The sequence below is a fragment of the Filicampus tigris genome, chromosome 13 (assembly GCF_054856515.1).
Source record: "Filicampus tigris isolate MCC_2025a chromosome 13, RoL_Ftig_1.0, whole genome shotgun sequence".
NCBI classification, from domain to species: domain Eukaryota; kingdom Metazoa; phylum Chordata; class Actinopteri; order Syngnathiformes; family Syngnathidae; genus Filicampus; species Filicampus tigris.
Window position 1 is genome coordinate 22,645,596 of NC_141229.1, and position 24,907 is coordinate 22,670,502.

General features: G+C 42.1%; 1 protein-coding gene and 1 long non-coding RNA gene across 7 annotated transcripts in view; one reads left to right on the top strand and one right to left on the bottom strand.

Annotated features, from left to right (window-relative positions):
• Positions 1 to 234: 234 nt before the first annotated feature.
• Positions 235 to 7,017, bottom strand: LOC147137967 (uncharacterized). The gene is made up of 4 exons (XR_015089376.1): positions 6,712 to 7,017; positions 5,875 to 6,058; positions 1,697 to 2,046; positions 235 to 1,497 (listed from the first exon to the last, which is right to left on the bottom strand). It is a non-coding gene; the product is annotated as an uncharacterized LOC147137967 (long non-coding RNA).
• Positions 7,018 to 11,916: 4,899 nt separating this feature from the next.
• Positions 11,917 to 24,907, top strand: part of gja10a (gap junction protein alpha 10 a) — a 150,212-nt gene continuing 137,221 nt past the window's right edge. For all 6 annotated transcript variants that reach the window (XM_086049777.1, XM_086049775.1, XM_086049776.1 and 3 more), the window contains exon 1: positions 11,917 to 12,084. The gene's annotated coding sequence lies outside the window, so the exon portion shown is untranslated. The remainder of the gene's footprint in view (positions 12,085 to 24,907) is intronic.

Consider the following 24,907-nt stretch of genomic DNA (forward strand, 5'->3'; position numbering starts at 1 on the left):
TACTCTGCTTACCTCAGCCGCTAGTGTGTTTGTTATTTTCTGTGTGTGTAGAATGTTGCAAAATCGGGGTTAGCTACTGTCATGGGAGAAACCCGCCAACGGTTCGACTGGAGTCTGACCAAGACAAGTCGGAAATATGAAGACAAAACAACACAGACACCCAAGGATGAGTTTTACTGGCCAGGAGAGATGAACGACAGCAATCTGGTTCAGATCTCTGTCGTCCTCCTCTTACCTGAGCCTTTTATACTTGATCCATTTATTGAGAATCACAATGTCAACAGCATTATAATCGAGATACAAAATAACAGAGCACAACATGTGAATTTATTTGATTATAGCTAGATGTGTGTTTGTCTAACCACATCCCGTCCCTTTCCTTGATGTCACTCCCTTATCTATCCTAGTCACCCCGACCTTGGTTAGGTCACAACATCCCCAATGTTGTACTTTATTTCAGTAAACACACAGCCTACTTCTACCCCGAATATGATGAAACATTACATTTGATAATAATGAACCAACAAGACTTAACTGAAGTCTGAATATGATTGCAGAATATATGGAATATGGATGCATAATGATACAAGACATGAATACATGAATGCATGATTAAATGAATGAGTACATAAATCCCTTCACAGCTACCCCCATTGGTGTGTTTGGATGCTTCCTAAATTCGATATTGTTGAAATGAGGTCGCCGCGTTATTAAAAGCCCATCCCCCTGCTCAGTAGTGTCTGACGAATGATGCGTGCCCCCTGCCTGTGGTCCGATGTTGTAAACACCTCTCGCGTTCGTATCGCGTGAATGATGGGGTTGTACATCCATATGCATCACCGCATTAGTGCTCTGTATGTGCGTGTTATGAACACCCTGTGAATGGTGTGGTTGTACATCCATATGTGACCGTATGTTACAACCCTTGTTTCACCTGTATCGTTAAAAGAAGGAATAACACCTTCATTTATTTCATGAATCATGTTTTTTAGCGGGGTTGGTATTTTGTGCAATTCGTAACTATCATTAAAGCAACCCACGTTTATAGCTTGAATCACGTTTTTTAATGGCGTACTTTAGGAGATTCTGATCTATCGGGTGATTGATTTTCGGTTATTTCCATATTTAACGGCGGTGGTGTATTTAGAGCCTTGTAGTCTTCCATTACAATGATTAAGGTGTAAAATATCTACATGAATGAGAAAAAAATCTTAATGCGTGTGTAAAAATGTAATCCCTATTGAAACCCCGCCATTTTCAATAGTAAGCGCATCATATGCAAACAACCTCGAAGTCACAACCTTTCTGTATACAGAGGACATGTTGTCGGGTGTGTGCGGCACGTGATACCGCCTCGCCTGTAGGTGGCTCTCTGGTGTCGTCTTTGACGGATCCTTCCACATCTCGGGTGACAGAGATCTCCGACGTAACTCCCGCAGCGTCGTTTCCGGGTTCCGTTGTTCAGGGTGTGGCCTCTGACCACGTTAGCGTGAGCGGCTGCATGGGTGAAATAATGGTCGGTATTACCATTCTTTTTCTTTTGACGTTGGCAGTAATAGTGTATTTTACAATGTTACCCACCCCATGCACTCATAGGGAGAGTTTAGAACAGAAAAACACTCATACACACGCGAGCACGTGTATGCTAGCTAGCTTGCATTAGCCTGGTTATTGATTTGAATAGAAATGTTCTCACCATTGTTTGTATGACGTTGCTCGTATTCTTCCCCAACAAGCATCAGAGCGTGGTCAGATTTGTCATCTGGGCCTGATCCAAGCGCTTCGTCGTTACGCGCTGGCAAATGTTGGTTAACGAGGGGTGCTGCTGCTGTTGTTAGCGATGCATCTCCATCATCATTCCTCGGGAGCGTGTCGCATTCTTCCCTCGAAGTCCCTTCAGGCTTGCATAAGGCTTGATCAGCGCGCTAATGGAGTCGTCATCAATATGCGACGGCCCGGCTGTCGACTCGTCATCAACAAGCGTTATAGGCTCGTATGTCGGCAGCCCGATCCTGTTTATTTCGCGATTCGTCGCCTCTTCGAAGTCTATACATGATGAAAAAAGATAAAAATGTTTAATAAGATAACAATACTTAAAGATACAGAGTAGAAAAGAATATACCACCGTAGTCTGTCTGTGTAAAATATACGTAGCTGTAATCATAAGTCAGTGGCGCTGTTTTTTAGATGGAACAACAACTGTATTAGAGGCTGTAAAAAAAAAAATTGGCATAATATATTTGAGCGTTCTAAAATAACTCACGGCGTTTATACACCTCTATGCTTCCAAACATGTCTGTAAGATATATATAAGCAATTTAGTTATAACATTGACATGTAGAATGTCAATAAAAGCAAATAATTACATTTAGCCATCTACGTTGTACACCGCATGCGATCTTTTTCAGGAATGAGGTGGGTCTATACAAACGTTCCTGCGACCGGTAACCACGCCCCTATCTCTCTCTCCCTGTCTCTCTCTCTCTCTCTCTCTCCCTCTCTGTCTCTGTCTCTCCATCAGTGGTCAGGTTAATCAAATCAATCTAACATTTTAGTTTAGTCCTTTCACACATTCACACTAGTCTGAATTTTATTTCTAATGTTTTTGAAGTTCATACAAACACGCTTTTCACAGTTTTTTTCAGCGAGCTTTAGAGGCAGAGTATTCTCCCATCGTAAATAATCATCACACCCTATCACCAACCCTCAGCATCAGAATCACAGGTATGCTTTTTAAATTATTTCATAGATCACTCATACAAACTATATAATTGTACAATTATTCGAGACTTTGTACCTGATTAAAAGCTCTGTATCAGTTTCTAATTTTCTCCTTCCAGCACCCAGCCTTTGACCATTTGTCTAGACATGCCCCCTACTCGCCCCGACATGTAACCCTCACGGTCGTAAACCAATGTCAAATTTATGGTTTAAAAAAACCCGGGGTGTCAGCTTTTTTATGACCTTACAGAAAAAAACACATGTTGTTTTAGTAAGATACCCTCCCATAAAACACATTGACTGATTTTACGTTCAAATCCCAGAGTCTGTTTTTTTACCCGTCTACAGAAAAACACATGTTGCTTAATTACCACGGGTAGACCACCTGTGCGTGCGTGAAAGGAAACATCTTCCTGTTTAGAATCCTGAACGCTCAAATTCCTGGAGTCACCTTTTTTTTATGATCTTACAGAAAAAAAACACATGCTGTCTACTCTTCAAGACATACCCCCACCCTTCTGGACACCCTCTGCTGCTGTTTACAGTGTGTGTGCGTGAAAGGATGCTATCTTCACCCCCATGGATGCACGCTCACCCCCTCCTCCTCCTCCTTTTCACTCTACATTCCCCCCATGGGCGCGCGCTCACCCGCTTCTCCTCCTCTTTATGATTATGCATTCTATCTATTAAAACAAAACATAATACACATATCAAATGATGTTCAAACATACCCTGACATATACTACTTTGACCTTTTAACTACTTCACATAAAATAATGACCCCAGGATGTACAATAGTTAAATTTTAGCACTTACAGATGTCCGGAAACTATTAAAATCAAATGTAATATTTGTAACTATGACCTTTGATCAAAAAAGCCATGAATCATGGCTTAGATCAAAGGGTTTTGACTGTTACAGAATCGGAATACTTTTTCACCCACCACCAAAAATTAAGCGTCCAACATTCGATTACAGGAACACATGATTCAAATGACATTTTCCTTCACTTCACGTGTGTATAAACATTAATAGTGCAAATATCAATGGCATCTGTTTCCCTGAAAAAAGGTTTAAGCCAATTGAAGTGGGAAATCAACCCAAACACATTTTTTCCAAGAATATGTTCCCAGCAGGCCCACTAGTTCAAACACAGCATTCTGAAAAATATTGTGTTTGTGGAACATGAGTTAAGCAGCAAAATTTAACCCTTTTTAACCATCTCAGGGGGCGGCCATTTTGGCACTTTTGTCGACTGAAATTGACATCACAACTGCTTAAGGCTCAGGTACCGACCAATCCCGGTTCAGATTAGAAAACAGGTCAGCCACATTTAATTTGAGCGTTACGCGACGGAGACAACTTCCGGGGGGTGGGGGTTGGTTGCCAGGTTGCCGCGGCACGGTCCAAAGCGGCCCGCGGCCTGCACTAGAGGGCAGACTATGCCTGTGAGAATAATACTGCATGGAGCGAACACACGTGAAAAAGAGCACTCCAGTGTTCTGCAGGCTTTAGCAGGCAGTCTTGCTTTTTAAAATATCCCAACTTTAAGTGGCCAGCATAGTAGGTTGTTAATTACGTTGCGGGTATGGTTGTGTCCCCCGGAAATGATGACATAAAATGACATAAATGACACAAAGTGACGTCACATGCCATCTTTGCCACACGCCTGTCTGCCTGTGCACTGTGCATGAGAGGGGTCGTCAGGTAGCAAGGAAGTTAAGCCCAGGAAAATCACAATGTAAGTGCACAGGGTTAGTCAGTTTCTGTCTTTGTATTTTATTGTACCTGACTTTGTGGGGCATATGTTTGATTGCCGAGTACAGTTGGTTGAGATCAGGGCAAAGAGAGGTTCGCACACTTGGTAGGCGAAGCGATGTATGTGGCAGTTGGTGGCGTGTTGGTTGGTTCTACTATGTAAAATCGATTAACAATTGAATTGTAATGTATGTTTTTATATGGCAAATGTAATATTAATTGTATTTTGTATGTCTTAGTTTCAAGGTGTTCGAGATGGAAGAAATAAAGTTTTGCACCTGTAGAACGCAACGCCTTCTTTTTAGTGATGCCAAGGGCAGCTACACCAACACAACACGTCAGCCATCACTTGACCCGGTTAGGGAAGATTAGAGGGACGGACGAAAACCTACCTCCATCCTCTCTTTGTCCGTCCTTTTTAAAAGTGTTCTCGTCCTCCGTCCGTCCGTCCGTGGGCAGTTGGACGGACCATTCCGTCCCTGGGACGGAATGCCCACCTCTGCACAAATATCCACTTTATGCTTCATGTTTCAAGTGGGATTGAATTAAAGTTAAATATAAAGCCAGTAGCGATACTTAAAACAACTTTGCACATTCACCGACAATCAAGCAGTCTGTGTCCCCGCATGATGACTTCAAAGGACGGATATATGCGACCCGGCCATTCAGACTGCAGTCGCGCATTGCAAAAAATTGGATACGTATCCGATTTAGGACCACATATGAAAACAACCCAGGTCAGATTTGAAAAAAAAAGCAGAATTGTGCCATTCAGGGTCACGTTTCCCTGTTGTGTGAACATGGCAAAAACGCAAAATCCTTCTGGGCTTTTATTTTAAAAGTCGTGCTTTTATTTCATGTACACATGTAGACGCTAGTAGAAGCAAGGTAGCAAGCGCTAGAGCTACAACTTGTGTCTGCAGTGTTGCCAACATAGCGACGTTTTCGCTATATTTAGTGACAAACAAAAAGACTAGCAAAAATGACAACAGTGGTGGGAAAAACTGGAGGGAAAAGAGCCAAGACAATTTGATCTGCTAATACTGAATGCAAATATACAGCTTCATATACTTTATGCGTTGGGTATTTTATAGGAATGGGCAAGCTTGAGTGACAAAGGCCTACCAAAGCCGAAACTCGTAGGAATTTTTCTCCAACTGGAATTTTCTCCCTAAAATAAAGACCTTTTATAATTCAAAATAACTTTGAGTGCCTCAGTTTCCAGTTTTTTTAAGTCCTGTGTTGATCCCTCGACTGAAGAGCACCAAGGAGACATTTTTGAGAAAACTAAAAACATCTGAGAAGCACTCCTATATGCTTTGATTGCTTGAACACAGAATTATTTATTTACTTTGTGATCTTAACATTCTAAAGGAGAGTGGACATTGTTAATACCTTTACTTCTGAAGTGAGACTGCAGTGTTCTCGAAGCCAGCTGAGTCCCTACACAACGTGTGGGTAATATGTCGGACTGGCAGGCAACACTCCTTGAGAGGGGGTGAACAATGACCTGTTGAACCGCTGCTACTTGAATGGGGGACTGCTGAGCAGATGATTGGACTGATTGAGTTGTGCTGGCCTGTTACCAAAACATTTAATAAAACAACAGATTAGCTACAAATATAAAAAGCACAAAAACTGTGTTGATCGCTCAACCGTCTTGTTTGACTTGCCACAATATGTACATTGCTGGAAGGAAAAGTCAGGAATTCATCATTTTAGCACGCCAACTTAGTTTTTGATAACAGACAAAAACAATGTCGACAGCAGCACGAGATTCGAAAATACATTCGCAAATAAGCATCTCGCTTCAAGGATTGGGAAGAGACATTGATAAAGCTAAATTACAAATAGCATTTGTTTATAACTGTAAAGAGTTTCACAACACGTGTTATATATCGATGTTACAATAACCGGACTGTTAGCTGCGAAGCTAACATATGTGATTACTACAGCACAGTACTTTTAGCTTACACAAAGAAAAGCTGCTATGAATGATGATACGCCAATGTCCAACAGCAGCACGACATTCATAAATTCATTAGTAAATAAGCATCTCACTTCAAGGATTGGAAAGAGACATTGATGAAGCTAAATTACAACTAGCATTCGTTTATAACTGTAAGATATAATCGATGTTATAGTAACCGGGCTGATAGCCGCAAAGCTAACGATTCAAACAAGTCCACAATATATCACATCTGAAGGAAATTACTCCGAAAATAGACTTACTTGGACAGGGTTATTTCCAGTTCCAGAGAGAGTTGGTATTGATCCTGGGCAAAGCCAAAGATGTCCAGCGAATCCACATTTGTATTGTCTCAAATTGCTGAAACAGTCATCAGCAAAATGTTTGCCACAAGCTAACACACATTTTGGGAGGTCTTTGGGCAAATTCAATTTATAAATAAACCTCAACCACAAGCCTTTCTGTAGCTCGGATGTAGGGAGAAGAAAAAGGTTTTTGTTGTCCTTTGTGCACTCTGGTACAGAGCAGCTCCGATGGGCTTTTCTGGCTTCCACGTTGTCCTGCTGTAACTGCGCAATTGTGTCGGCTGAGGAAGGAGTTCGCGCTGAGTGAGGGACGTACTAACAAAAAGGGCGGGTTAGTGTGTGGTGTTAGTGACATATATAACGGGAGGCTGCTGAAACGGCCCGTTTGTCAGTGCTGATTGAGCTATGTTGATACAAACGGCCATAGGAAAGGGACACATGGATAGTTTCTCTCACAACTTTGGACACTTATTCAGGTTGGGGAAATACATATTTATGACTAAAAATCATAACAAAAAGAGATTTTCATATTAGTGGGCCTTTAATGACTGCTTATCATTTTGTTTAAAATGTTCTATTTGTAACAATACATACTATATACAGACATAGCAATTTCTTGAAACAAGAAAATGTACTTTTTCTAAATACAGCTAAACAAGTTCGTTAAGTAGAAGCACCTGTGACTCAAGCCCAACTGTGGCAGGGTTTGTACTTTCTGAGCATATTACTTTTAGGAGGGGCCGCGGCTCTAGGGATAGAGCGGGTTGTCCAGTAAACAGAGGGTCGGTCGGTTGTTTGAATCTCTGTGTGAGTCATCTGTCTTCGTCTCCTTGGGCAAGACACTTCACCTACTTTGCCTCTAGTGTCACTCACACTGGTGTGTGGCTGGGTGTTAATGTTTGGTCCGCACCAGGGCAGCTGTGGCTACATACGTTGTTTACCACCTCCAGAGCATGAATAATGTACCTATTGAAAGCATCTTTGAGTGTCCAGAAATGCACTATTAATCTGATATCTTATTATTTCTGGACCCGGATTTTTCATCCCTGCCAGGTTCTCATGTTGCCTCTTTGCAAAACTAATTGTCCTGTTTTAGAGTATTGTAACTTAGTATGCATTAAGTAAACTGGAGGCAGGTTAATTTTGAAAAAATAAATAAATAAATAAAATCCCCACTTACTTTATTTTTGTTGTTGTTGTTTTTTGCTAGACACTCCTGGTGTAGGTGCAGCATGAACCTACAGATTTTCCCGCCTTTGTTGCTCAGCCGCTGGGCGGAGTTTATGAGAAAACAACCATTGGTTGTGTAACCCAATTATCCTGGTGTGACATCTAGTATTTGGCCTCAGCAACAACAGCAGTAGCATCTGAAGGGAAAATCAAATCGATGCTCCATTGACTCTGTCAGCACACAATGGAAACCCAATTAAAGGCCCTCTAGGCACAGCTGGTCATTTTATGGAACCAGCATGGGTCTCAAATCAAGCCAGTAATAGCTACTACTGCCTTACTTTCATGGAGTCTGTAGACCTACGCTGCACAGGATACGGTGACAATTACTTGTGTGTGCTAATTTATACAAGTAGGTTTGTTTGGAGGAGAGATTGTTTGTTAGAAAATGACAAAAATGTGGAGAAATAATTTCACGAATGTGAAAAGCTGGATCTCGATGTGATTGTTCATAAACCCTACATTTCTACAAGCAAGCAGGCAAGGCAGGAGTCTATCAATCAATCAATCAATCACATTTTATTTATATAGCACTTTTCATACATAAAAATGCAACTCAAAGTGCTTTAAAACATTCAAAGCAAAACATAGAATTATCTTCAATCAAAAGAAAAGATAAATTATTTAAAAGTTGTTGAAAGCCAAACTAAAAAGGTGTGTCTTGAGCTTCCTCTTAAAAATATCAACAGTCTCTGCAGACCTGACAACCTCTGGCAGGCTATTCCAAAGGTGAGGACCAAAATGGCTGAATGCAGCCTCGCCATGCATTTTGGTCCTCACCCTTGGAATAAATAAAAGGCCGGCGCCAGAGGACCTCAGGATCCGCGAGGGCTGGTATGATAAAAGCAAATCAGATAACTAAGATGGCTCAAGACCATTAACACATTTATAAACTAATAAAAGTACTTTAAAATCGATCCTGAAACACACAGGGAGCCAATGCAGCAATTTCAAAACTGGCGTAATGTGCTCCCGCCCTCTGGTTCTCGTCAGCACCCGAGCGGCTGAATTCTGCAGTAGTTGCAGTGGTGAAATGCTCTTTTTCGGGAGGCCAGAGAGCAGGGCATTACAGTAATCTAAACGACAGGAAATAAAGGCATGCATCAGCACTTCCGTGTTAGCCTGAGAGAGAAACGGGCGGACTCTGACGATATTCTTAAGGTGATAAAAACCAATCTTGGTTACATTTTTAATATGAGGAATAAAACTGAGCTCAGAGTAAAAAATGACGCCAAGGTTCTTCACACAGTGTGAGGGATTAAAAATGTGTAGTTTTGGTAAAAGCTTCTCTCTCTGACCTTCGGGACCGATAACTAAAACCTCAGTCTTGTCCTCATTGAGCTGTAGGAAATTATCTGCCATCCATGACTTGATATCTAAAATGCAATTTAAAAGGGTATCAATGGGTCCTGTGTCATCAGGAGACACGGCAATATACAGCTGCGTGTCATCAGCATAGCTGTGAAAGCTGATGCCGTGTCCCCTGATGACATCCCCGAGGGGAAGCATATAAAGATTAAAAAGTAAGGGGCCTAAAATCGAACCTTGTCTAGAGATGATGTCTAAATAAATAGTACCAAAAAAAAAAAAGAATACAAAAAAAAACAGCAAACGGATGTAGTTCATAGCAGGGTCAACAAATACCAAAAAGAGAACACCATACTATGAAAATGATGAACTGGAACAGACACACCACCATGGAGGACCTGAGACGCATGACGCGTGTGTGTGGAGCGGGATGTGTGTTCGTGTAGGTTTATATGTTGGGATAGAAGGAGTGGGTTTTTGTAAATTTTGTTCCTATTTAATTGAAATTTGAAGGAAACAACAAAATCTCTTTTCCAGGCTGAATATGAAAACCAAAAGATAAGCAAAACATATTCAAACATTTCCTGTAAACTATATGGGTGTAACGGTAAGCTAAATCACATTTGCGGTTTGGTTTCTTGGAAATTTCGGTTCGGTATATTTTTGGCACAAAAAACATTTTTCTTTTTTTTAAATATGTTTATATTGAAAATATGACAAGCAAATGGTGCATTTTTTAAGAATAAATAAATAAAAGCGAACCATTCGGGTGATGTTCTAAGAAATTACACCAGAATAAAAAATACACTAACAATAAAGATCTCTAGATTTTGTAAATTATTAAGATGGAAAGATAATTATCATTAACTGAATCTTTAAACACTCAGCAGCAACAGCCTATGACACATCTAAGTATTCAAGTTGTCATTACAGTACATATATACACTTTTTGTGATGAAAAAAAAAATGCATAAAATAACAGTTACAATTATTGCTAACTATATTAAAACTCTTTTTATAATGAAATACAGTAACTTTCAAGTGTTTATGTAATTATTTACACTTTTTAGGCATTGAAATCTTTGAATGTTCAGCCGCATATTGTAACGAATTGGGTTATCTGTGTTGTGGTCGGATTTGTGTTTTGCTGAGTTGAAATGTTACCGAGGTTCCTGAATGTACGGTTAGTGAGAGGAGCAGCGGAGAACGAAGGGGAGAGCTGTTGTACTTTGTTTTTGGCTAAAAAGACTGCTTGCTTCCTCGTCTAAGAAACATCCAAAGTCGGATATTCGTTATTATGTTAGACGTGTTACCTGCAATATAGTCGCCAATCTCACGTAGCAATGTTGGCACACAACTTTGGGTCGTATACACGTACCTTTCCCCATCTGCGGTTTTTACAGGAAAACCAGAATATTCCCAAACAGGAGACCGCAGTGTACGTGGGGACCTTCGAGTTGTCGGCTTATTTGCGTATGCGACAATAATGCCATTTATCCATGCATTTATGATTTATCACGGCTTCTGGCGTCCTGGCTCCTCTTTAGTGCCACCGCCTTCCTCGCCCGTATGCAACAGTCAATTGCGCCCATGCGTAAGCTCGCGCTAGTAATAAAAACTGATCAGAAACGGTACGCAAAGTGGACCAAACCGAACATGCCATACCGAAACACATTAATACACCCACGTGTACCATTATACCCTTAGTCAACTGGAACGCTTAAAATGCTGCTTTTATCCCATCTTGTGTTTGAAGAAATTTAGAAGGGAAAAAAAGTTCAAATTGAAAATAATGACAGCAGATTTTCAAAACACACGCACACTATTTGACATAAATATATTCTATTATTATTAAGTTTACATCAAAATAAAGCAAATTTAGAAAACAATGACGCAACCGTGAGAATCTATTGTAATTGTGTTAGTTTAGTGTTTTCTATTTACAAACAGTGCATATTGCATCATTGGCTCATGATGATACAGATCCCAATACTTGGGTTGCGATCCGATAAGTATTGCGTATATTTTTAAAAAACTGAGGCATGTGTTTCCAAAGTGCCATTTGACATTTATTCAAGTGTCCCGATTGAAAAGTGCATAAACTGTTCCAGTAACTGTTCCTGATACACAGGAGTGCAATAAATAAAACTCCATTCACAAAGCTCAACTTTAAGGACCTCAAATTCCAAAAGTGGGTTATAGAAGGTGCAAAACAAAACATAAGGTATCGAAAGTATCGATACATCCTCAACGTATCGATACTTGGTATCGGCCTGGAAAAATGATATTTTTATGATATTTTTTCCTAGCCCAAATTATTAATAAGAACATCATCATGCTTCAAGAAATGGTCTCATCTTGGACACCTTAATTGATCTAATTTCAAACTTTGTCAATGTTCTGGCTATTAGATAAGATTTCTACTGCATGTGATAGATGAACCTTAAACAATCACAGCTCTCTGTCAGAGAGGGTGATATTGATGGCACTGGTTGGAGTTGGCACTGCTGGCGTGTGAAATGGGAGGGGGATGGGGACATTGTCCCGTCGGGATGCAATCAATTCACACATCCTGTGAGCCCAGTAACACGTAACAAGGGAGAGCACTCCCAGCCTGCAGCCTGCCATCACAAACACATACACAGCGAGCAGGGAGCAAAATATTGCGGATTATAACTTGAAATCAACAAAAGTTGACCTCCATGTGGTAGCCAGACTGATGCAGTGCATTTCTTGGATATTTAAATGATCATCATGAGGTACAGCAAGAGGCAAAAAGGATCCCATAGATTTGTGAGTATTCTTTAAAAAATATTAGTGACAGTCGTTTACTGATAAGTCACACAGATAGACATGATTTTACAACTGATCATTTTATAGTGTAGTTTATTTTATGTATTAAGGGCCCTGGCCCCAAAACTAAATAAATACCAATTGCAAATGTTGGAAATAGAGACATTCTGACAAAAATGCAAACCAAACAGTTCTGTTAGTTTGAATCTGACGTATTCAAACAACTGGATTTTCTACAAGAGAGAAACTTTGATGATGTCCAGTACATTCGATAAAAACAATAAAAAGTAACAATACGCAGTAGTTCTGACTTTGTGTGTGGGGTGGGGAGTTTCATCAGAGCTCCGGTTTTTCAGTGTGGATTTCAGTGTCCAAGTTTAGAGTCAATGAAGACTCCAAATTGTCTGTAAGTGTGTATGTGGGTGTGAATGCTTGTTAGTCTATATGAGGTAACCATTCTAGGGTCTTGAACCCGAAGTCAGCTGGGATTGACCCCACCACATATGTGGCCCTAATGAGGATAAACAGTACAATACAAACAAAACTACAAAGTTTGCTTCTTCAAATTGTTTATTCATTATACAAGTTGGTACCTGATCTTTATGATATCTTCTGATGTATGGAAGTGTCTGTTTAAGAGATCTTCACTTCCCTACAAATGTATTGGAATAGTGTGGCCAATTCATTTATGTATTGCGAAAAGATGACATCAAAAGATGAAAATCAGACAAGAGACCAACATTTGAACTTTTTTATCTCGGGACTGATACATAATTTAGAAGATAGCACCTTCTGTTTCAACCCAGCCATTTTTCATGTAAACAAAAATATTGGGTTGTTACTGACAGATGTGTTTTGTTGTCCTGGTGTGTCCTATTACATTTCTTTATTCAGTGAATAAATAGCCACAGGTTTTCCCGTCAATACCATTTATCAAAATGTAATATGACATTTACACACATATTTTCTGTTGTACACATGTGTCTATCTGTCTGTCTGTCTGTCTGTCTGTCTATCTATCCATCTATCCATCTATCCATCCATCCATCCATCCATCTGTCTTGTTAGTTTATTATCAACTAGAGAATACAATTTCTGGAGAAATTGCGTGTGAAAGCAAAGGAAGCTGAATGAAAAATGCGGAATTCGTTTGAAAGAAGTTGAATAATACTGAATGAAGTGGAATAAAGTTGAATGAAAAGAAATGAATTGAAATGAAGTAGAATTAAGTAGAATGAAGTTGAATGATACTGAATGAAGTTGAATGACCTATGAAAAACTGTGGAACGCGTTGAAATGATACTGAATGAAGTTGAATGACCTCAAACTATAGATAATAGCCTGGGATGTGGAGGACAAAAAATCAGGAAGAAAAGACTTCCGGTTCAATTTTGGGTCATTTGGGTCACTTCCGGTTCATTTCCGGGTCATTTGGGTCACTTCCGCTCCATTTCCGGGTAATTTGGGTCACTTCCAGTTAATTTCCTGGACATTTGGGTTACTTCCGGTCCATTTTCGGGTCATTTGGGTCACTTCGGGTTCATTTCCGGGTCATTAGGGGTCACTTCCTGATGAAAAGGGTCACTTCCTGTTGATTTTGGGTCCTCCCCCAAGATTGCCGCCGCATTGGAGGGACCTCGGCGTGAGTATCCCCAGTCTAGTTAATGTCCCTGCCCAAGATGGCCACCGCACTGGGGAGACCTCGGGGTGAGTATCCCCAGTCGAGCTAATGTCCATTCCCAAGATGTCCGCCGCACCGAGGAGACCTCGGGGTGAGAACAGTATCCCCAGTCAAGCTAATGTCCTTGTCCAAGATGGCCAACACACTGGGGAGACCTAACGGTGAGTATCCCCCAGTCTACCTAATGTCCCTGCCCAAAATGGCCGCCCACTTGGAAGACCTCGGGGTGAGTGTCCCCAGTCAAGCTCATGTCCTTGCCCAAGATGGCCGCCGCACTGGGGAAACCTCTGGGTGAGTATCCCCAGTCTAGCTAATGTCCCTGTCCAAGATGGCCGCCGCACTGGGGCAATCTCAGGGTGTGTATCCCCGGTCTAGCTAATGTCCCTGTCCAACATAGCCGCCGCACTCGGGAGACCTCGGGGTTAGTCTCAACCGTCTAGCTAATATCCCTGTCCAAGATGGCCGCCGCACTGTGGCGACCACGGGGTGAGTATCCCCAGTCTAGCTAATGTCCCTGCCCAAAATGGCCGCATGTCCAAGATGGCCACCGCACTTGGAAGACCTCGGGGTGAGTATCCCCAGTCAAGCTAATATCCCTGCCCAAGATGGCCGCCGCACTGTGGAGACCTCGGAGTGAGTTTCCCCAGTCTAGCTAATGTCCCTGCCCAAGATGGCCGCCTGTCCAAGATGGCCGCCGCACTGGGGAGACCTTGGGGTGAGTATCCCCAGTCTGGCTAATGTCCCTGTAGGAATTTGTGTTGAAAAGCTTGACCAAAATGAGTTAAATGAGATGAATGTTGTGAATTTCAAATTGGAATGATTTAAATTTGAATTGTTGAATATGGAAATGGGAATGAATGGCGAAATTTTGTGGGTTTTTTATGGGCGAATAAGTTGAATTTTTGGGAAGTAGGAATTGTGAGTGTGTTGAATATCTTTTCCAATGTGAGTTGAATGAGTTGAATCTTGTGAATTTGAAACTGGAATGGTGGAAATGGGAAATATTGAAAGTGCCATTGGAAATGAATGGGTTTTTTGGGGGTGAAAAAGGGGAAATATTGGGGAAACGGTAAATTTGGGGAACGTAAAAAACACTACCCCGGAAGGCATGAATTTTCTGAATGTTTTGAAACTTGAATGAAGTGAATCGGATGAAAAATGTGGAAGGAGTCGCATGCCAAAAAAGTGGAGTGGAATAATAAAAATAACTAGAGAATGCAATTTCTGGAGAAATTGCGTGTGAAGGCGAAGGAAGCTGAATGAAAACTACGGAATGCGTTGGAATGAAATTGAATGAAGTTGAATGTAGTTGAACGAAGTTGAATGAGACTGAATTAAATTGAATGTTACTGAAGGAAGTTGAATGATCATTTGGGTCACTTCTGGTCCATTTCCTGGTCATTTGGACCACTTCCGGGCCATTTACGGGTCATTTGGGACACTTCCGATTAATTTGGGTCACTTCCGGTCCATTTCCGGGTCATTTGGGTCACTTCCAGTCCATTTACGGGTCATTTGGGTCACTTCGTGTTCAGTTCCGGGTCATTTGGGTTCACTTCCTGTTGAATATGAGTCACTTCCTGTTGATTTTGGGTCCTCCCCCAAGATGGCCGCCGCATTGGAGAGACCTCGAGGTGAGTATCCCCAGTCTACCTAATGTCCCTGACCAAGATGGCCACCAGGCTGGGGAGACCTCGGGGTGAGTATCCCCAGTCTAACTAATGTCCCTAACCAAGATGGCCGCCGCACTGGGGAGACCTCGGGGTAAGTATCCTCAGTCTAGCTAATGTGCCTACCCAAGATGGCCACCGCACTGGGGAGACCTCGGGGTGAGTATCCCCAGTCTAGCTAATGTCCTTGTCCAAGATGGCCGCCGCACTGGGGAGACCTCAGGGTGAGTATCCCCAGTCTAGCTAATGTCCCTGTCCAAAATGGCCGCCGCACTGGGGAGACCTTGGGGTGAGTATCCCCAGTCTAGCTAATGTCCCTGCACAAGATGGCCGCCACACTTTCTGAGACCTCGGGGTGAGTATCCCCAGTCTAGCTAATGCCCCTGCCGAAGATGGCCACTGCACTGGGTAGACCTCGGGGTGAGTATCAACAGTCTAGCTAATGTCCCTGTCCAAGATGTCCGCCGCACTGGGGAGACCTTGGGGTGAGTATCCCCAGTCTAGCTAATGTCCCTGCACAAGATGGCGAGCGCACTGGGGAGACCACGGGGTGATCTTCCCCAGTCTAGCTAATGTGCCTGCCCAAGATGGCCGCCGCACTGGGGAGACCTCGGGGTGAGTATCCCCAGTCTAGCTAATGTCCCTGCCCAAGATGGCCGCCGCACTGGGGAAACCTCGTAGTGAGTTTCCCTAGTCTAGCTAATGTTCCTGTTCAAGATGGCCACCGCACTTGGCAGACCTCGGGGTGAGTATCCCCAGTCTATCTAATGTCCCTGCCCAAGATTGCCGCCGCACTGGGGAAACCAAGGGGCAATAATACCGGTCCACTGGAAATGAATGGTGAACTTGTGTGGCTTTTTTAAGTGTGAATGAGTTGAATGTGTGGAAATAGGATTTTTGGGGGTGTTGAAAAGCTGAATGTTAGCTGAATGAGTTGAATGACTTGAATTTGTGGAAATTGGAATGGTGTAAATGTGAAAAGTAAAATGTGCCAATGGAAATGAATGGTGAATAGTTGAATTTGTGTGGGTATTTTTTTAAGGGTGAATGAGTTGAATGTGTGTGAAATAGGAATTTGGGGTGCGTTGAAAAAGTTGACCAAAATGAGTTGAATGAGATGAATTTTGTGAATTTCAAATTGGAATGATGTAAATGTGAATTGTTGAATATGGCAATGGTGGAATTTTGTGGGGTTTTTACGGGTGAATAAGTTGAATTTTTGGGAAGTAAGAATTGTGCGTGTGTTGAAAAGCTTTACCAATGTGAGTTGAATGATTTGAATCTTGTGAATTTTGAATTGGAATGGTGGAAATGGGAAATGTCGAAAGTCCCATTGGAAATGAATGGTCTTTTTTTGGGTGAAAAGTGGAAAATATTGGGGAAACGGTAAATTTGGGGAACAAAAAAAAATACTACACTGGAAGGCATGAATTTTCGGAATGTTTTGAAACTTGACTGAAGTGAATCGGGTGAAAAATGTGGAAGGAGTCGCACGCCAAAAAAGTGGAGTGGAATAATAATAATAACTAGAGAATGCAATTTCTGGAGAAATTACGTGTGAAGGCAAAGGAAGCTGAATGAAAACTACGGAATGCGTTGGAATAAAGTAGAATGAAGTTGAATGTAGTTGAATGAAGTTGTATGATACTGAATTAAGTTGAATGATACTGAATTAAGTTGAATGATCCTGAATTTAAGTGGAATGAAGTTGAAATTGAAATTGAAAAGGAATTAATTGAAATGAAGTAGAAATAAGTGGGATGAAGTTGATATGAATGAAGTTGAATGTAGTTGAATGATACTGAATTAAGTTGAATGATACTGAATTCAGTGGATTGAAATTGAATGAAAATGATTTAATTGAATTTAAGTAAAATTAAGTGGAATGAAGTTTGATACTGAATGAAGGTGAATGATATTGAATAAAGTTGAATGATACTGAATGAAGTTGAATAAAGTGGAATGAAGTTGAATGAAGTTGAATGATACTGATTGAAGTTGAATGAAGTTGAATGACCTCAAATTATAGAGAATAGCCTCGAATGAGGAGAACATAAAAATAAGAAGGGAAGAAAAGACTTTCGGTTCATTTCCGGGTCCGTTGGGTCACTTCCGGTCCATTTCTGGGTCACTCCCGGTCTATTTCTGTGGCATTTGGGCCACTTCCGGTTCATTTTCGGTTCATTTGGGTCACTTCCGGTTCATTTCCAGGTCATTTAGACCACTTCCGGTCCATTTCCGGGTAATTTGGGTCACATCCGGTCCATTTATGGATCATTTGGGTCACTTCCGGTCCATTACTGGGTCGTTTGGGCCACGTCCGGTTCATTTGGGTCACATCCAGTCCAATTCCGGCTCATTTGGGTCACTTCCGGTCCATTTCTGGGTCATTTCCTGTTCATTTCCGGGTCATTTGGGTCACTTCCTGTTAAATATGGGTCACTTGCTGTTGATTTTGGGTCCACCCCTTAGATGGCCGCCGCATTGGAAAGACTTCGGGGTGAGTATACCCAGTCTACCTTATGTCCCTGCCCAAGATGGCCACCGCACTAGGGAGACCTCGGGATGAGTATCCCCAGTCTAGCTAATGTGCCTGACCAAGATGGCCGCCGCATTTGGGAGACCTCGGGGTGAGTATCCCCAGTCTAGCTAATGTCCCTGACCAAGATGGCCACCGCACCGGGGAGACCTCTGGGTGAGTATCCCCAGTCTTGCTGATGTCACTGACCAAGATGTCTGCCGCACCGGGGAGACCTCGGGGTGAGAATCCCCAGTCTAGCTAATGTCCCTGACCAATTGGCCGCGACACCGGGGAGACGTCGGGGTGAGTGTCCCCAGTCTAGCTAATGACCCTGTCCAAGATGGCCACCGCACCGGGGAGACCTCGGGGTGAGTATCCCCAGTCTTGCTAATTTCCCTGTCCAAGATGGCTGCCGCACTGTGGAGACCTCGGAGTGAGTTTCCCCAGTCTAGCTAATGTCCCTGCCCAAGATGGCCGCCTGTCCAAGATGGCCGCCGCACTGGGGAAACCTTGGGGTGAGTATCCCCAGTCTGGCTAATGTCCCTGTAGGAATTTGTGTTGAAAAGCTTGACCAAAATGAGTTAAATGAGATGAATGTTGTGAATTTCAAATTGGAATGATTTAAATTTGAATTGTTGAATATGGAAATGGGAATGAATGGCGAAATTTTGTGGGTTTTTTATGGGCGAATAAGTTGAATTTTTGGGAAGTAGGAATTGTGAGTGTGTTGAATATCTTTTCCAATGTGAGTTGAATGAGTTGAATCTTGTGAATTTGAAACTGGAATGGTGGAAATGGGAAATATTGAAAGTGCCATTGGAAATGAATGGGTTTTTTGGGGGTGAAAAAGGGGAAATATTGGGGAAACGGTAAATTTGGGGAACGTAAAAAACACTACCCCGGAAGGCATGAATTTTTTGAATGTTTTGAAACTTGAATGAAGTGAATCGGATGAAAAATGTGGAAGGAGTCGCATGCCAAAAAAGTGGAGTGGAATAATAAAAATAACTAGAGAATGCAATTTCTGGAGAAATTGCGTGTGAAGGCGAAGGAAGCTGAATGAAAACTACGGAATGCGTTGGAATGAAATTGAATGAAGTTGAATGTAGTTGAACGAAGTTGAATGAGACTGAATTAAATTGAATGTTACTGAAGGAAGTTGAATGATCATTTGGGTCACTTCTGGTCCATTTCCTGGTCATTTGGACCACTTCCGGGCCATTTACGGGTCATTTGGGTGTCACTGACCAAGATGTCTGCCGCACCGGGGAGACCTCGGGGTGAGAATCCCCAGTCTAGCTAATGTCCCTGACCAATTGGCCGCCACACCGGGGAGGCGTCGGGGTGAGTGTCCCCAGTCTAGCTAATGACCCTGTCCAAGATGGCCACCGCACCGGGGAGACCTCGGGGTGAGTATCCCCAGTCTTGCTAATTTCCCTGTCCAAGATGGCCGCCGCACCGGGGAGACCTCGGGGTGAGTATCCCCAGTCTAGCTAATGTCCCTGTCCAAGATGGCCACGGCACCGGGGAGACCTCGGGTTGAGTACACCCAGTCTAGCTAATGTCCCTGTCCAAGATGGCCACCGCACCAAGGAGACCTCAGGGTGAGTATCCCCAGTCTTGCTAATGTCCCTGTCCAAAATGGCCACCGTACCGGGGAAACCTCGGGGTGAGTATCCCCAGTCTTGCTAATTTCCCTGTCCAAGATGACCACCGCACCAAGGAGACCTCGAGGTGAGTATCCCCAGTCTTGCTAATGTCCCTGTCCAAGATGGCCACCGCACCGGGGAGACCTAGGGGTGAGTATCCCCAGTCGAGCTAATGTCCATGTTCAAGATGGCCACTGCACTTGGCAGACCTCGGCGTGAGTATCCCCAGTCTATCTAATGTCTCTGCCCAAGATTGCCGCCGCACTGGGAAGACCAAGGGGTGAATATCCCCAGTCTAGCTAATGTCCCTTCCCAAGATGGCCCATTACTGGGGAGACCTCGGGGTGAGTATCCCCAGTCCAGCTAATGTCTGTGACCAAGATGGCCGCCGCACCGGGGAGACCTCGGGGTGAATATCCCCAGTCTCGCTAATGTCCCTGTCCAAGATGACCGCCGCACTGGGGAGACCTCGGGGTGAGAACAGTATCCTCAGTGTACCACTACACAATCAGTGACCCGCAAATGAATGGTGAATTTTTATGTTTTTTTTAAGTGTGAATCAGTTGAATGTGTGAGAAATAAGAATTTTGGTGGTGTTTGAAAAGCTGAATGTGAGCTCGGTGGGCGGCACGGTGGTCGACTAGTTAGCACGTCCGCCTCACAGTTCAGAGGTTGTGGGTTTCATCCTGGCTCCGGCCTCCCTGTGTGGAGTTTGCATGTTCTGCCCGTGCCTGCGTGGGTTTTCTCCGGGTACTCTGGTTTCCTCCCACATTCCAAAAACATGCATGGTAAGTTGATTGGACTCTCTAAATTGCCCCTAGATGTGATTGTGAGTGTGGATGTTTGTCTCTGTGTGCCCTGCGATTGGCTGGCAACCATTTCAGAGTGTCCCCCACCTACTGCCCGAAGACAGGATAGGCTCCAGCACGCCCCGCGACCCTTGTGAGGATAAGCGGTATCGATAATGGATGGATGGATGGATGGAATGGTGTAAATGCTAAAAGTTAAATCTGCCAATGGAAATGAATGGTGAATAGTTGAATTTTTGTTGGGTTTTTAAGTGTGAATGAGTTGAATGCGTGGGAAGTAGGAATTTTGGGTGTGTTGAAAAGCTAATTGTGAGCTGAATGAGTTGAATGACTTGAATTTGTGGAAATCGGAATGGTGTAAATGCCCAAAGTTAAATCTATTGAAAGAAATGAATGGTGAATAGTTGAAATTTTGTGGGTTTTTGAAGTGTGAATGAATTGAATATGTGGGAAGTAGGAATTTTGAGGTTGTTGAAAAGCTGAATGTGAGCTGAATGAGTTGAATGACTTGAATTTGTGGAAATTGGGAAGGTGTAAATCTGAAAAGGTCAATCTTCCAATGGAAATGAATGGTTAATAGTGGAATTTGGGTGGGGTTTTTAACGGTGAATGAGTTGAATGTGTGGGAAATAGGAATTTTGGGGGTGTTGAAAAGCTGAATGTGAGATGAATGAGTTGAATGACTTGAATTTGTGGAAATTGGAATGTTGTAAATGTGAAAAGTAAAATGTGCCAATGGAAATGAATGGTGAATAGTTGAATTTGTGTGGTTTTTTTTTTAAGGGTGAATGAGTTGAATGTGTGGGAAATAAGAATTTGGGGTGTGTTGAAAAGCTTGACCAATATGAGTTGAATGAGATTAATGTTGTGAATTTCAAATTGGAATGATGTAAATGTGAATAGTTGAATATGGCAATGGGAATGAATGGTGGAATTTTGTGGGGTTTTTTACGGGTGAATAATTTGAATGTGTGGGAAGTAGGAATTTTGGGTGTGTTGAAAAGTTTACCAATGTGAGTTGAATTACTTGAATGTTGTGAATTTGAAATTGAATTAATTAAATGTTAAAATTTGAATGTCAATGGAAATTAATGGTGAATAGTTGAATTATTGTGGGTTTTCTAAGGGTGAATAAGTTGAATTTTGGGGAAGTAGGAATTGTGGGTGTGTTGAAAAGCTTTATCGATGTGAGTTGAATGAGTTGAATCTTGTGAATTTGAAATTGGAATGGTATAAATGTGAAATGTTGAATGTCCCATTAGAAATGAATGGGGTTTTTTTTCGGGTGAAAAACTTGAAATTGTGAAAAATGTGAAAATTTTTGAAACAAGAAAAAATACTACCCAAGATGGCATGAATATTCTGAATGTTTTGAAACTTGAATGAAGTGAATCGGGTGAAAAATGTGGAAGGAGATGCACGCCAAAAACTGGAAGGAATAATAATAACTAGAGAATGCAATTTCTGGGGAAATTGTGTGTGAAGTCGAAGGAAGCTGAAAAGGAATTGCAGAATGCTTTGGAATGAAGTTGAATGAAGTTGAGTAAAGTTGAATGATACTAACCAAGGTGACTAAAGTAGAATGAAGTTGAATAAAGTGGAATAAAATCGAATGATGCTGAATAAAGTTGAATGAGACTGAATAAAGTTGAATGATACTGAATAAAGTTGAATGAGACATAATAAAGTTGAATAAAGAAGAATGAAATTGAATGAACTCAATGAGTAATGTTGGATTGAGCAGGAATCAAAACAGCACTGCCCACTTACAACTTGGCGTTTGTACCACTACACCATCAAGGACTTACCTGGAAAGTGGGACTGAATGGCGAATGGGTTTTTGGGGGTGAAAAAAGTTGGGGGAACCATAAAAGTTAGGGGGGGAAACAAAAAAGAACCTCAATGTCATGAATTTTTGGAATAGTTTAAAGTTTGAATGGGGTGAATCGGATGACGTATGCGGAAGTGTTGAGTATATGCATTAATATTACCTGCAAAGCCATGTTAGTGTTTACATTTGACAATAGCAGGCGTGCGTGCTTGCGTGCACTAAACAAGAGGTTCTGAGCATGCGCAAAATAAAGCAGTGTTGTTGTGATCAATGACCATGGTGGATGTTTTGTCACTTTTCTCCTGTGAGTAATAACAAGTAGCTGACCATTTTTGTGACTGTGACAACGCAAGACTGCTGCGGGAATGTCTAGCGCTACAGGTTATGGGCCCAGTCAAGCTGGTCAAAAGTGGTTGAGACTTTTATTCGACGGTGACGAGAAAAGTTACGAGCTATGGGAAACGAGATTCCTCGCGTACACGGAGCTGCGCTGCCTCGGACAAGTGCTCCTGGAGGCGCCGGAGATTGACCCGGAGGACGAAGAAGCTCTCGTTGAGGACGAACGAAAGAATGGAGAGGCATATGCGGAGCTTGTGAAGTGTTTGGACAACAAACGTTTCTCGCTGGTCATGAGAGACGCGAAGTGTGATGGGCGCAAGGCACTGGAGATTCTTCGAGAACACTACGCCGGAAAAGATAAACCCCGCGTTCTGAGTTTAAGATAAGAATGCCTTTATTGATCCCACAGTGGGGACATTTTCAGTGTTACAGCAGCAAAGATATAGGTCACACAGGGACGGCGGCATAATGTAGCCATTAATGTATAACATTGACGGCAAACATTCAGCATCAAACCTATGTAAATATACGCAGTAACGTGTATATACACATGTATATACACACCAACATACATCTACATAAAAAGTATGAGGAACACTCAGTTTATATTGTGAACTGTCCTCGCTCCACAAAGCCAGCAAGGAAACGGTAACGGATTGCATTATTCGGGCAGAGACTATATTTACGTCACTGAGGAGAGCAGACGAACACATTAGTGATGGGCTGCAAATAGCCATGGTAGTAAAGGGGCTACCTGAATCATTCAAGCCATTCGTCGGTTGTGAGCAAGTTATCACAACACCTAGCAGAACCAAAACAACAACATTGGACTGCAGCCAAACACCTATTGAGGTACTTAAAGGGTACTATCAGTCAGGAGCTACATTTCTGAAAATGTGAAAAAAGGCCTACAGCTTGAAGCATATAGTGATGCTGATTGGGCAACAGACAAAAGATGATAGAAGAAGCACAACTGGATACTGTTTCAGTTTAAATGGGAATGGTCCAGTAATATCATGGAAGAGTAGAAAACAGCCAATGGTCGCACTATCAACCTGCGAAGCTGAATATATGGCACTAGCAGCCACTGATCAGGAAAGTATGCACCTTGTACAACTACTGAAAGGGATAAATAACAGTGATCAGCATGAACCAGTCAAGATCTATGAGGATAATCAGGGAGCAATAGCTCTGTCAAAAAACCCAGTATGCAGACAAAGGAGCAAACATGTGGATGTAAAATACCATTTTGTACAGTCTGCACACATAGATGGGAAAATATCCATAGAGTACTGCCCTACTCTAAATATGGTAGCTGATGTCCTTAATAAACCCGTGACAAAAGCAAAATTGGAAAAGTTCAAAGGATATTTGTTTGGAGAATAAAAATAAACAAAGAGGAATGCCAATTTGAGTTTATTGTATTTTGGGGTTAAATATGAATATTTGTGTTTATGTTCACCACTACAGAAAGCTATAAACATGTCTTTGAGTGGGAGTGTTGAGTATATTCATTAATATTACCTGCAAAGCCGTGTTAGTGTTTACATTTGACAATAGCAGACGTGCGTGCCTGCGTGAACTAAACAAGTGGTTCTGAGCATGCGCAAAATAAAGCAGTGTTGTTGAGCTCACTGACCATGGTGGATGTTTTGTCACTTTTCTCCCGTGAATAATAACAAGTAGCTGACCACTTTTGTGACTGCGACAACGCGAGACTGCTGCGAGAATGTCTAGCGCTACAGGAAGTAGTTGATGTTTGAATTGTGCCATGGAAATGAATGTTTTTTTTGGGGGTGAAAAAGTTCAATTTTGGGGGAACCGTAAATGTTAGGGGTGTAAACAAAAGGTTGAAAAGCTTAATGATTTAAATGAGTTGAATGACTTGAATTTTTGGAAACTGGAATGGTGTAAATGTGAAATGTTGAATGTGCCATTAAGAATGAATGGGATATTTTGGGCTTGAAGACGGGAAATATTGGGGGAACCCTAAATGTTAGGGGCGAAAAAAATACAAGGTGTGATGGCATGAATTTTTGGAATAATTTGAAATTCGAACGGAGTGAATCGGAAGAAGTATGTGAAAGTAGTTGATGTTTGAATTGTGCCATTAGAAATGAATGATGCCATTGGAAATGAATGGGTTTTTTTGGGGTGAAAAAAGTTTAATTTTGGGGAAACCGTAGATGTTAGGGGTGAAAACAAAAAGGAGCAACCGTGGGATGAAGTTTTGAAATAGTTTAAAGTTAGAACGGGGTGAATCGGATGAAGTATGTGGAAGTAGCGGGACGCCAAAGTTTTGGAGTGGCAAAAATTAAGCAAT